We start from the raw sequence: 15,668 nt of genomic DNA, 5'->3' as shown, positions 1-15,668 counted from the left end.
GACAAGTGCCTCTCCTCACACCTGACAAGTGCCTCTCCTCACACCTGACAAGTGCCTCTCCTCACAGCTAACAAGTGCCTCTCCTCACACCTGACAAGTGTTTCTCCTCACAACTAACAAGTGCCAATCCTCACACCTGACAAGTGCCCCTCCTCACACCTGACAAGTGCCTCTCCTCACACCTGAGAAGCGCCTCTCCTCATACCTAACAAGTGTCTCTCCTCACACCTGACAAGTGCCCCTCCTCACACCTGACAAGTGCCTCTCCTCACACCTAACAAGTGCCTCTTTTCACACCTTACAAGTGCCCCTCCTCACACCTGACAAGTGCCTCTCCTCACACCTAACAAGTGCCTCTCCTCACACCTGACAAGTGCCCCTCCTCACACCTGACAAGTGCCTCTCCTCACACCTGACAAGTGCCTTTCCTCACTCGTGACAAGTGCCTCTCTTCACACCTAACAAGTGCCTCTCCTCACACCTGACAAGTGCCTCTCCTCAAACCTGAGAAGTGCCTCTCCTCACACCTGACAGGTGCATCTCCTCACACCTGACAAGTGCCTCTCCTCACACGTGACAAGTGCCTCTCCTCACACCTGACATATGCCTCTTCTCACACCTATCAAGTGCCTCTCCTCACACCTGACAAGTGCTTCTCCTCACACCTGACAAGTGCTCTCCTCACACCTAACAAGTGCCTCTCCTCACATCTGGCAAGTGCCCCTCCTCACACCTTAGAAGTGCCTCTCCTCACACCTGACAAGTACCTCTCCTCACACCTGACAAGTGCCTCTCCTCACACCTAACAAGTGCCTCTCCCCACACCTGACAATTGCCTCTCCTCACACCTGACAAGTGCCTCTCTTCACAAATAACAAGTGCCTCTTCTCACACCTGACAAGTGCCTCTCCTCACACCTAACAAGTGCCTCTCCTCACTCCTGACACGTGCCCCTTCTCACACCTGACAAGTGCGCTTCCTCACACCTAACAAGTGCCTCTCCTCACACCTGACAAGTGCCTGTCCTCACACCTGACAAGTGCCTCTCCTCACACCTGACAAGTGCCTCTCCTCACACCTAACAAGTGCCTCTCCTCACACCTGACAAGTGCCTCTCCTCACACCTATCAAGTGCCTCTCCTCACACCTTACAAGTGTCCCTCCTCACACCTGACAAGTGCCTCTTTTCACACCTGACAAGTGCCCCTCCTCACACCTGACAAGTGCCTCTCCTCACACCTGACAAGTGCCTTTCCTCACACTTGACAAGTGCCCCTCCTCACACCTGACAAGTGCCTCTCTTCACGCCTGACAAGTGTTTCTCCTCACACGTGACAAGTGCCTCTACTAACACCTGACAAGTACCTCTCCTCACACCTGACAAGTGCCTCTCCTCACACCTGACAAGTACCTCTCCTCTCACCTGACAAGTGCCTCTTCTCACACCTGACAGGTGCTTCTCCTCACGCCTGACAAGTGCCTCTCCTCACACCTGACAATTGCTTCTCCTCACACCTGACAAGTGCTTCTCCTCACACCTGACAAGTGCTTCTCCTCACACCTGACAAGTGCCTCTCCTCACACCTGACAAGTGCTTCTCCTCACACCTGACAAGTACCTGTCCTCACACCTGACAAGTGCCTCTCCTCACACCTGACAAGTGCCTCTCCTCACACCTGACAAGTGCCTCTCCTCACACCTGACAAGTGCCTCTCCTCACACCTGACAAGTGCCTCTCCTCACACCTGACAAGTGCTTCTCCTCACATGTGACAAGTGCCTCTCCTCACACCTGACAAGTGCCTCTCCTCACACCTGACAAGTGCCTCTCCTCACACCTGACAAGTGCCTCTCCTCACACCTGACAAGTGCTTCTCCTCACACCTGACAAGTGCCTCTCCTCACACCTGACAAGTGCTTCTCCTCACACCTGACAAATGCTTCTCCTCACACCTGACAAGTGCCTCTACTCACATTTGACAAGTGCTTCTCCTCACATGTGACAAGTGCCTCTCCTCACACCTGACAAGTGCCTCTCCTCACACCTGACAAGTGCCTCTCCTCACACCTGACAAGTGCTTCTCCTCACACCTGACAAGTGCCTCTCCTCACACCTGACAAGTGCTTCTCCTCACATCTGACAAGTGCTTCTCCTCACACCTGACAAATGCTTCTCCTCACACCTGACAAGTGCTTCTCCTCACACCTGACAAGTACCTCTTCTCACACCTGACAACTACCTCTCCTCACACCTGGCAAGTGCCTCTCCTCACACCTGACAAGTACCTCTCCTCACACCTGACAAGTGCCTTTCCTCACACCTGACAAAGTGCCTCTCCTCACACCTGACAAGTACCTCTCATCACACCTGACAGGTGCTTCTCCTCACACCTGAGAAGTACCTCTCCTCACACCTGACAAGTACCTCTCCTCACATCTGACAAGTGCCTCTCCTCACACCTGACAAGTACCTCTCCTCACACCTGACAAGTGCCTCTCCTCACACCTGACAGGTGCTTCTCCTCACGCCTGACAAGTGGCTCTCCTCACACCTGACAATTGCTTCTCCTCACTCCTGACAAGTGCTTCTCCTCACACCTGACAAGTGCCTCTCCTCACACCTGACAATTGCTTCTCCTCACACCTGACAAGTGCCTCTCCTCACACCTGACAAGTGCTTCTCCTCACACCTGACAAGTGCCTCTCGTCACACCTGACAAGTGCTTCTCCTCACACCTGACAAGTACCTCTCCTCACACCTGACAAGTCCCTCTCCTCACACCTGACAAGTGCCTCTCCTCACACCTGAGAAGTGCCTCTCCTCACACCTGACAAGTGCTTCTCCTAACACCTGACAAGTGCCTATCCTCACACCTGACAAGTGCTTCTCCTCACACGTGACAAGTGCCTCTCCTCACACCTGCCAAGTGCCTCTCCTCACACCTGACAAGTGCCTCTCCTCGCACCTGACAAGTTCCTCTCCTCACACCTGACAAGTGCCTCTCCTCACACCTGACAAGTGCCTCTCCTCACACCTGACAATTGCTTCTCCTCACACCTGACAAATGTTTCTCCTCACACCTGACAAGTGCTTCTCCTCACACCTGACAAGTGCTTCTCCTCACACCTGACAAGTGCTTCTCCTCACACCTGACAAGTTCTTCTCCTCACACCTGACAAGTGCTTCTCCTCACACCTGACAAGTGCCTCTCCTCACACCTGACAAGTGCTTCTCCTCACACCTGACAAGTGCTTCTCCTCACACCTGACAAGTGCTTCTCCTCACACCTGATAAGTGCCTCTATTCACACCTGACAAGTGCTTCTCCTCACACCTGACAAGTGCTTCTCCTCACACCTGACAAGTGCCTCTCTTCACACCTGAGAAGTGCTTCTCCTCACAACTGACAAGTTCCTCTCCTCACACCTGACAAGTGCCTCTCCTCACACCTGACAAGTGCTTCTCCTCACACCTGACAAGTGCTTCTCCTCACACCTGACAAGTGCCTCTCCTCACACCTGACAAGTGCTTCTCCTCACACCTGACAAGTGCCTCTCCTCACACCTGACAATTTCTTCTCCTCACACCTGACAAGTGCCTCTCCTCACACCTGACAAGTGCCTCTCCTCACACCTGACAAGTGTTTCTCCTCACACCTGACAAGTGCCTCTCCTCACACCTGACAAGTGCTTCTCCTCACACCTGACAAGTGCCTCTCCTCACACCTGACAAGTGCTTCTCCTCACACCTGACAAGTACCTCTCCTCACACCTGACAAGTCCCTCTCCTCACACCTGACAAGTGCCTCTCCTCACACCTGAGAAGTGTCTCTCCTCACACCTGACAAGTGCTTCTCCTAACACCTGACAAGTGCCTCTCCTCACACCTGACAAGTGCTTCTCCTCACACGTGACAAGTGCCTCTCCTCACACCTGACAAGTGCCTCTCCTCACACCTGACAAGTGCCTCTCCTCACTCCTGACAAGTTCCTCTCCTCACACCTGACAAGTGCCTCTCCTCACACCTGACAAGTGCCTCTCCTCACACCTGATAATTGCTTCTCCTCACACCTGACAAATGTTTCTCCTCACACCTGACAAGTGCTTCTCCTCACACCTGACAAGTGCTTCTCCTCACACCTGACAAGTGCTTCTCCTCACACCTGACAAGTTCTTCTCCTCACACCTGACAAGTGCTTCTCCTCACACCTGACAAGTGCCTCTCCTCACACCTGACAAGTGCTTCTCCTCACACCTGACAAGTGCTTCTCCTCACACCTGACAAGTGTCTCTCTCCTCACACCTGACAAGTGCTTCTCCTCACACCTGACAAGTGCCTCTCCTCACACCTGACAAGTGCTTCTCCTCACACCTGACAAGTGCCTCTCCTCACACCTGACAAGTGCTTCTCCTCACACGTGACAAGTGCCTCTCCTCACACCTGACAAGTGTTTCTCCTCACACCTGACAAGTGCCTCTCCTCACACCTGACAAGTGCTTCTCCTCACACCTGACAAGTGCCTCTCCTCACACCTGACAAGTGCTTCTCCTCACACCTGACAAGTGCCTCTCCTCACACCTTACAAGTGTTTCTCCTCACACCTGACAAGTGCCTCTCCTCACACCTGACAAGTGCTTTTCCTCACACCTGACAAGTGCCTCTCCTCACACCTGACAAGTGCTTCTCCTCACACCAGACAAGTGCCTCTCCTCACACCTGACAAGTGCTTCTCCTCACACCTGACAAGTGCCTCTCCTCACACCTGACAAGTGCCTCTCCTCACACCTGACAAGTGCTTCTCCTCACTCCTGACAAGTGCCTCTCCTCACACCTGACAAGTGCTTCTCCTTACACCTGACAAGTGCCTCTCCTCACACCTGACAACTGCTTCTCCTCACACCTGACAAGTGCTTCTCCTCACACCTGACAAGTGCCTCTCCTCACACCTGACAAGTGCTTCTCCTTACACCTGACAAGTGCCTCTCCTCACACCTGACAAGTGCTTCTCCTCACACCTGACAAGTGCCTCTTTTCACACCTCACAAGTGCTTCTCCTCACACCTGACAAGTGCCTCTCCTCACACCTGACAAGTGCTTCTCCTCACACCTGACAAGTGCCTCTCCTCACACCTGACAAGTGCTTCTCCTCACACCTGACAAGTGCCTCTCATCACACCTGACAAGTGCTTCTCCTCACACCTGACAAGTGCCTCTCCTCACTCCTGACAAGTGCCTCTCCTCACACCTGACAAGTGCTTCTCCTCACTCCTGACAAGTGCCTCTCCTCACACCTGACAAGTGCTTCTCCTCACACCTGACAAGTGCCTCTCCTCACACCTGACAAGTGCTTCTCCTCACACCTGACAAGTGCCTCTCCTCACACCTGACAAGTGCCTCTCCTCACACCTGACAAGTGCTTCTCCTCACACCTGACAAGTGCTTCTCCTCACACCTGACAAGTGCTTCTCCTCACACCTAACAAGTGCCTCTCCTCACACCTGACAAGTGCCTCTCCTCACACCTGACAAGTGCCTCTCCTCACACCTGACAAGTGCCTCTCCTCACACCTAACAAGTGCCTCTCCTCACACCTGACAAGTGCTTCTCCTCACACCTGACAAGTGCTTCTCCTCACACCTGACAAGTGCTTCTCCTCACACCTGACAAGTGCCTCTCCTCACACCTGACAAGTGCCTCTCCTCACACCTGACAAGTGCCTCTCCTCATGCTGTGAACTGAACTCTTTCCTTGGGTTTGTAACTGACCAGCTGCACCATTATGTGCCAGTCCTCAAGGTGTCATTTGATCATTTGCTGGCGAGTTGGGGAGGTGGGGAAGATGACGGAGGTGGGGAGGTGAGGATAGTGGGAAAGGTGGGGAAGGTGGGGAAGGTGGGGAAGGTGGGGAAGGTGGGGAAGGTGAGGGAGGTGGGGAAAGTGGTGAAGGTGGGAAGGTGGGGAAGGTGGGGAAGGTGGGGAAGGTGGGGAGGTGGGGAAGGTGGGGAAGGTGGGGAGGTGGGGAAGGTGGGGAGGTGGGGAAGGTGGGGAAGGTGGGGAAGGTGGGGAAGGTGGGGTGGTGTTGAAGGTGAGGAAGGTGGGGAAGGTGGGGAGGTGGGGAAGGTGGGGAGGTGGGGAAGGTGGGGAGGGGGGGAAGGTGGGAAAGGTGGGGAAGTTGGGGAGGTGAGGAAGGTGGGGAGGTGGGGAAGGTGAGGAAGGTGGGGAAGGTGGGGAGGTGGGGATGGTGGGGAGGTGGGGAAGGTGTGGATGGTGGGGATGGTGGGGAAGGTGAGGAAGGTGGGGAAGGTGGGGATGTGGGGAAGGTGGGAAAGGTGGGGAAGGTGGGGAAGGTGGGGAAGGTGGGGAAGGTGGGGAGGTGGGGAAGGTGGGGAAGGTGGGGAAGGTAACTGAGGCGGGATATATACATTTATCCTCTTTTTTCCATTCTGATATAAAAATATATGATAAATTAGACACATGTACAACACTTGGGTGTCTACTGTGTAAACGTTTAGTCACACAGTGACTTCATCAGTCCTATACGGAGAAGAATAATGAAGATCAAGAGGAGTTTTAGGTAATCTGTCCCTCAGCCTGGAATCGATTTCCATATGTGCAACTTGCACATGTGTCTAAGTTATCGGTTCTCTCAACAATTTAACTACATACAAGTATTTGTTTCTTCTGGCTGTCTTGTGTCACACTCTCCCTTATTATTTGACTCTTTCCAGATTACCATCACACAGCAACGCTGTGGGACTCACCACGGGCGTGGGCGGCCACCATCACACAGCAGCGCTGTGGGACTCACCACGGGCGTGGGCGGCAGGCTATGTGGACGCAGGCGTCAGACACCTAAAATCGTGGGCGTTGTGGAGGTGGACAGGGAAGACAGAGCCTGACCTAGACGATACTCTCCCTTGCTGGCGGGGAAGTAATTTAGAGAACCTTGGGCGTGGGCGTGGGCGTGGGCGTGGGCGTGGGGCACACACAGGTGGTCCTAGCAAGACACGTACGGATATTGACGTCTAAAAATCGTACACAATGGCTGAGGAAGAGAACGTTAAGGTGGCCGTCAGGGTTCGTCCATTTATATCCTTTTAGTAACTATATACATCTGGTTCAATATATACGTCTGGATCACTATATACATTTGGTCTCTATATACATTTGGATCACTATATACATTTAGTTCACCATGTACATTTGAATCACTATATACAATTAGTTCACTATTTACATTTGGGTAACTTTATACAATTAGTTCACCGTATACATTTGGATCACTATATGCATTTGGATCACTATATACATTTGGATCACTATATACATTTGGACCACTACATACATCTGGATCACTATATATATTTCTTTCATGGTGTTTCCGACTCGACTTGTGTTACAACTTGACTAATATATATTATTAATATTCGTATTTGCATATAAATTAAATATTTTACTGTTTGTACTACGACACCTGCTACTGCCCCTACTGCAGTTACTGTTACTGCCCCTACTGCAGTTACTGTTACTGCCCCTACTGCAGTTACTGCTACTGCCCCTACTGCAGTTACTGCTACTGCCCCTACTGCAGTTACTGTTACTGCCCCTACTGCAGTTACTGCTACTGCCCCTACTGCAGTTACTGTTACTGCCCCTACTGCAGTTACTGCTACTGCCCCTACTGCAGTTACTGCTACTGCCACTACTGCAGTTACTGCTACTGCCCCTACTGCAGTTACTGCTACTGCCACTACTGCAGTTACTGCTACTGCCACTACTGCAGTTACTGCTACTGCCCCTACTGCAGTTACTGCTACTGCCACTACTGCAGTTACTGCTACTGCCCCTACTGCAGTTACTGCTACTGCCCCTACTGCAGTTACTGTTACTGCCCCTACTGCAGTTACTGTTACTGCCCCTACTGCAGTTACTGTTACTGCCCCTACTGCAGTTACTGTTACTGCCCCTACTGCAGTTACTGTTACTGCCCCTACTGCAGTTACTGATACTGCCCCTACTGCAGTTACTGCTACTGCCCCTACTGCAGTTACTGCTACTGCCCCTACTGCAGTTACTGCTACTGCCCCTACTGCAGTTACTGCTACTGCCCCTACTGCAGTTACTGCTACTGCCCCTACTGCAGTTACTGCTACTGCCCCTACTGCAGTTACTGTTACTGCCCCTACTGCAGTTACTGCTACTGCCCCTACTGCAGTTACTGTTACTACTGCAGTTACCTACTACTGCAGTTACTGCTACTGCCCCTGCAGTGCAGTTACTGCTACTGCCCCTACTGCAGTTACTGTTACTGCAGTTACTGCCTGCCCCTACTGCAGTTACTGCTTCTGCCCCTACTGTTACTGCTACTACTGCAGTTACTGCTACTGCCCCTACTGCAGTTACTGCTACTGCCCCTGCTGCAGTTACTGCTAAAGCCCCTACTGCAGTTACTGTTACTGCCCCTACTGCAGTTACTGCTACTGTCCCTACTGCAGTTACTGCTACTGCCCCTACTGCAGTTACTGTTACTGCCCCTACTGCAGTTACTGCTACTGCCCCTACTGCAGTTACTGCTACTGCCCCTACTGCAGTTACTGTTACTGCCCCTACTGCAGTTACTGTTACTGCCCCTACTGCAGTTACTGTTACTGCCCCTACTGCAGTTACTGCTACTGCCCCTACTGCAGTTACTGTTACTGCCCCTACTGCAGTTACTGCTACTGCCCCTACTGCAGTTACTGTTACTGTCCCTAATGCAGTTACTGCTACTGCCCCTACTGCAGTTACTGTTACTGCCCCTACTGCAGTTACTGCTATAGCCCCTACTGCAGTTACTGCTACTGCCCCTACTGCAGTTACTGCTACTGCCCCTACTGCAGTTACTGCTACTGCCCCTACTGCAGTTACTGCTCCAAATATTACTACTACTACTACTGCTACTACTACTACTACTACTACTACTACTACTACTACTACTACTACTACTACTACTACTACTACCTACCATTACTACCTACCACCTACCTACTACTATTACCACACTACTACCTACTACTACCTACTACTACTCCACACACTACTACCACTACTACTCCACTACCACTCACCACCTACCATACTACTACTACCTTACCACCTCACCACACTACCATTACTCACTCCACTACTACTACTACTCACTGCTGCCACTACTATACATACTACTACTACTATTCTTATTCTACTACCACCTACTACTACCACACCTTACCACTACTACCTACTACCATACTACCTACTACCAATACCACTACCACTACTACCTACTACTGCTGCCACCATCACCACCACACTACTACCACACCACTGCACTACTTATTACTACACTACTATTCTACCACTGCTGCTACACCTACTGCTACTACTACCACTAGCACTCACTCACTGTTACTACTACTACTACTACAACTCATACTCTACCACTACACTGCTCCACCTACTTACTACCTACCACTGGCCACCACACCACTGCACTTTCCACCACTAGTACTACCTACTACTCCACTGCTACTCCACTACTACCAATACTACCACTTACTACTTCTCCTACCTACCTACTCAACCTACTACCTACTACTGAACACTACTACTCTCTCCACCTACCTACTACCACTGCTCCACACTGACTACTACTACTGCTACTACTACTACTACTACCCCTACTACTTGCCACTACTCACACCTACCTACCTACCACTACTCCACCTCCATTTCCACCTCCACCACCACTTACCTACTCACCACCACCACCACCTCCACCACCGTGCCACCACCTACCACTCCACCACCACACCACCACCACCACCACTACCACCACTACCACCACCACCAGCCACAAGCCACCACCACCACCACCACCACCACCACCACCACCACCACCACCACCACCACCACCTACTGCCACAACCTACCACCACTACCTACCTACTGCTGCCTGATACCTACCGCTGACTACTACCTCCACTACTACCCCACTCTACCACTACCACTACTACACCACCACTACCACTCACACTACACTACCACTACTAACTACTACTACCACAACCACCACTACTCTACTTCTACCTACTGCTGCTGCCACCACTCACCACTCATACCACCATTACCTACCACTTCTTCCACTACCACTCCTCCACCACCACCAGCCACGAATACTCACCACTCCTTCCACCTCCACCACCACCACCTACCACCACTCCCACCACCACCACCACACCATGCTACCACCACCACTCCCACCCCCACCTCCACCAGCACCACTACTCACCACCACCACCACCACTCCACCACCACCTACAACCTACCTACTACTACCTACTGCACACCACACTATTTCTGCTCACTACTAGCACCTACCTACTACACTACTGGCACTAGATGCTGCTGCCACTACTATCACTACCACCTGCTGCTGCCTACTCACTACCACTACCTACTACTCACCTTACCACCACCACCACCACTACCTCCACTGCCACCACCACTACCACTCACTACCACCACCACCACCACTCCCACCTGGCTCCACCACCGCCACACCAGCACCACCACCACCACTCCCACTCCATCACCACCACCACCACCAGCACCACCACTCCACCACCACCTCCCACTCACCACCACCAGACACCACCTCCACTCACCACCAGCACCCCACCTACCACTCACTCCCACCACACACCACCACCACCACCACCACCTACTACTCCATTACACCACCTACTCACTACCACTACCACTGTTTCACTACTCACCCTACACACCACTACCACTCCACTGCCACCACTACACCACTCTTCCACCACTACCACCTACCTCCACCACCGCTCCGCCGCCACCACCTACCTACTCCCACCACCACCACCACTCCCACCACCATTCCCTCCACTCCCACCACCACCACCACCACCAGCACCACCACTCCCACGTCCACCACCACCACCACCACCACCACCACCACCACCACCACCACCACTCCAGCCACCAGCACCACCACCACCACCAGCACCACCACCACCACCACCACCACCACCTACCACAACCACCACCACCACCTCCACCACCACTACCACTACCTCCACTACCTACCACCACTCCACTACCACCACCTTCTCACCACCACCTCCACACTCCACTACCTACCTGCTGCACACATCCACTACTTATACCTACTACTCACTCCACTGGGCCACTCCACTCACTACTCACCACCATCTACTACTACCTACACTCACCTCCACCACCACCACCACCTACCACTACCACCACCACACTCCACCACCACCAGCCACCTACCACCACCACCACCTCCACCACCACCACTCCACCCACCACCACCACTACCACCACTCCCACCACCACCTCCCTCCACCTCCACCTCCACCACCACCTACCACTCACACCACCACTGCACCTACCACCGCCACCACCATTCTACCACTTCCACTCCACCACCTACACTACCACCACTGCACCTACCCTACCTGTCCTTCACCATTAACCACTCCTACCTACCACCACTACCACTCTCACTCACTCCACTCTACCTACACCATTACCACTACCTCCACTCACTCCCACTCACCACCTACCTACCCACTACCACCTACTACCACTACCACCACCACCTTCACCTACCACCACCTACTTTACCTTCACCACCTCCACCTACCACCACCACCTCACCTCCACCTACCACCCTACCACCTCCACTACCACCACACCACTACTCCACTCCCACCTCCACTCACCACCACTACCTTACTACCACTACCTACCACCACTACCTACCACCTACTCCACCACCATACTCCACCACCACTCACCCACTCCACTACCACCTACCATCTACCTACCTACCACCACCACCACCACCTACTCCCACCTCACCACCACCATCCACCACTCCACCACCACCTACCACCACCAGCACTCCCTACCATCACCACCACCACCACTCCACCACCACCACCACCACCACCACCACCACTCCACTCCACCACCACCACCACCACCACCACCACTCCCACCACCTCACCACTCCCACCTCCACTACACCACTCCCCACCACCACCACTCCACCATCCACTCACTCCCACCACCACCACCACCACCACCCCACCACCTCCACCACTCCACCACCTACCACCACTACTACCACTGACCACCACCACTACTACTTACCACTACCTCCCACTTCACCTCACCTACCACCTACCACCACCACTACCACCTACCACCTACCACCACAATCCACCACCTCCACCCACTACCTACCTCCACTACCACCACCACCACCACCTACTACCACCACCTCCCACCACCACCACCACCACCACCACCCACCACCACCACACCACCACCACCTTCACCACCACCTACCTACCCACCACTCCACTCACCACCACTACCACTCCACACCATCACCACCTCACCAACCACCACCACCACTACCACCACCACCTACCACCACCACCACTCCACCTCACCTACCACCACCACCACCTCCCACTCCACCACCACCACCACCACCACTCCCTACCTCCACCTCACCACCAACTCCACTCCACCACACCTACCTCCACCACCACCACTCACCTACCCACCACCACCACCACCCCCTACCCACCACCACCACCTCTACTCCCACACTCACCACCACCACCACCACCACCCACCACCACCACCACCACCCACTCCACCACCACCACCACCACCACCACCTCCCATGCACCACCACCACCTACCACCTCCACCACCACCACCACCTACTACCTACCACCACTACTACCACCACCACCTCACCACCACTGCCCACCACTCCACTCCACTCCACTCCACCTACCACCACCACCATCCACCACTACCACCTCCACCTACTCCCACCCACCATACTACCACCACCACTCCACTCCACACCACCACCACCACCTACCACCACCACCACTCCCACCACCTACCACCTCACACCACCTACTGCACCACTAACCACCACTACCTACCACCACTCACCACCACCACCACCACTCCAGCCACCACCACCAGCGACACCACCACTGCCACTCCACCACACCTCCACCACCACCAGCACCACCACCACCACCACTACAACCACCACCACCACCACTCCACCACCTCCACCACCACTACCACCTGCACTCACTCCACCACCACTACTCCACTCACTCACTACTCACTACTACTACTACTGCTACTACTACTACTGCTGCTTGCTGCTACTACCTTACTACTACCACTACTACTACTACTAGCACATACTCTGCTACTGCTACACTCACAACCACTCATTCACTCCATTACTACTCACCCTACCACCTACTGCTGCACCACCTGACTCCACCATACCTCCACCTCCACCATTACTCACCTCCACACCATCACCACCTCCACTCACTTCTCCACTCCACCACCTACTACTGTTCATTCACCTACCACCTACCATACTACCACCACTACCCACTCACTCAGCACCTACTACTACCTACTACACGAACCTACCACCACTACTTCCACCACTGCTGCCTGCTGCCGCTGCTGTCTACCACTACCACTCTACTACCAGTACCACTGCTGCCACTACCACCACCACTACCACTACCTACCTACCACCACCACCTACTTCTGCCACCTACCACTCACTCTACTCACCACTACCACCTTTTACTTCATCCCCACCTCCACCACCTACCACCACTCCGGCCACTCACCACCACCACCACTCACCACCACCACCTTCCCGCCACCTACCACCACCACCACCTACTCTCTCCACCACCATTCCCACCACTCCACACCTCAGTCACCACCACCACTCCACCACCTACCCCATTCCACCACTACAACTACCACCATTACCACTTTGCTAGCCACTACTACCTACCACACTACTACACTACTCACCACCACCTACCACTTACCACTCACCTACCAACCTGCCACACCACCACCTACTACTGCCATACCTACTACCATTTCACTACTACTACAGCACCTACTACTACTCCAATGCTACCACTGCTACTACATCCACCACTACCGCTGCCTACCACCACCACCACTACATTCACTACATAGCACCTACTACACCATTCCACTACCTACCACCTACCACCACTCACACCTACCACTACTACCTAGCACCACCACTACCACTACCACACTACTCCACTACCACTACACTCACCTACTACCACACCACCTACCACTCCACTGCCTACCTACCACCACTACACCACTACCACTCTCCACCACCACCACTACTCACTGGCCACCACTACCACCAGCACTGGCCTGCCACCACCACCTAACACCACTAACACCACCACCACCACCACACTCCCACTCCACCACCTACCACCACCACTCACCACCTACTCCACTCCTAGCACCACTGGCACCATCCACCACTACCACCACCACCACCTACTACCTCCATTCTAGTCAGCACTACTCACCACTTTACCACTACCACCACCACCACACCAGCACCAACACCACCACTACCATAGCACCACTCACCACCACCACCTACCACCACCACCTACCACCACCACCTACCGCTCCCTACCACCACCAGCACTTCCTACCACCACCACTGCACCACCACCACCACCTCCACTGGCCGTCCCACCACCACCACTTCATACCACCATACTCCACCTCCACCGCCACACCACCAGCACGACCACCACTCCCACCACTACCACCACTCCACCACCACCACCACCACCACCACCACTCTCACCACCTACCACCACCAGCACCACCACCACCACCACCACTCCCACTCCACCACCTGCACCTACCACTACCACCTACCACTGCTACCTACCACTCTTCCACTTCACCACCACTCTACCATTACCACTACCACTGCCTACCTACTCTTCCACTCACCACCTACCAGCACAACCACCACACCACTACCTAATGCTACCACCACCATTCACTACCACCACTCCCACTACCTACCAGCACCACCTACCACCACCACCAGCACCACCACTGCCACCACTACACTGCCGCCTGCCTGCCTGCTGGCCACCACCACCACCACCACCACTGGCTGCCACCTACCACCACCACCACCGCCACCACATCACCACCTACCACCACCACCACCACTGCCACTGGCTCACCACTACCACCACACTACACCACCACCACACTACCACCACTACTCACCACCACTACCACCACTCACATCCACTACCACATCCACTCTATACTAGCACGACTACACTACTCCCACCTACTACACCACCACTAGCCACGACTACCACTACACACCACTCCCACTACAGCTACTCTAGCACCACCACCACCACTCTCCAGCACCTCTACCTCCACCACCACTCCACCTCCACCCACCTCCACCTGGCACCACCACTCACCTCACCACCACCACCACTCACACTGGCCACCACCACCACCACCACCTGCTACTGCTGCTGCTGCTGCTGTTGCTGCTGCTGCTGCTGCTGCTACTACTACTACTACTACCATTGATATTACTACTACTACTACTTGCGCTAATACTACTGCTACTACCATTAATATTATTACTACTACTAGCACTACTACTACTACTAGGACTACTACTACTACTA

The sequence above is a fragment of the Cherax quadricarinatus genome, chromosome 4, assembly GCF_038502225.1.
Source record: "Cherax quadricarinatus isolate ZL_2023a chromosome 4, ASM3850222v1, whole genome shotgun sequence".
NCBI classification, from domain to species: Eukaryota; Metazoa; Arthropoda; class Malacostraca; order Decapoda; family Parastacidae; genus Cherax; species Cherax quadricarinatus.
Note: the sequence above shows the minus strand (reverse complement) of the source record.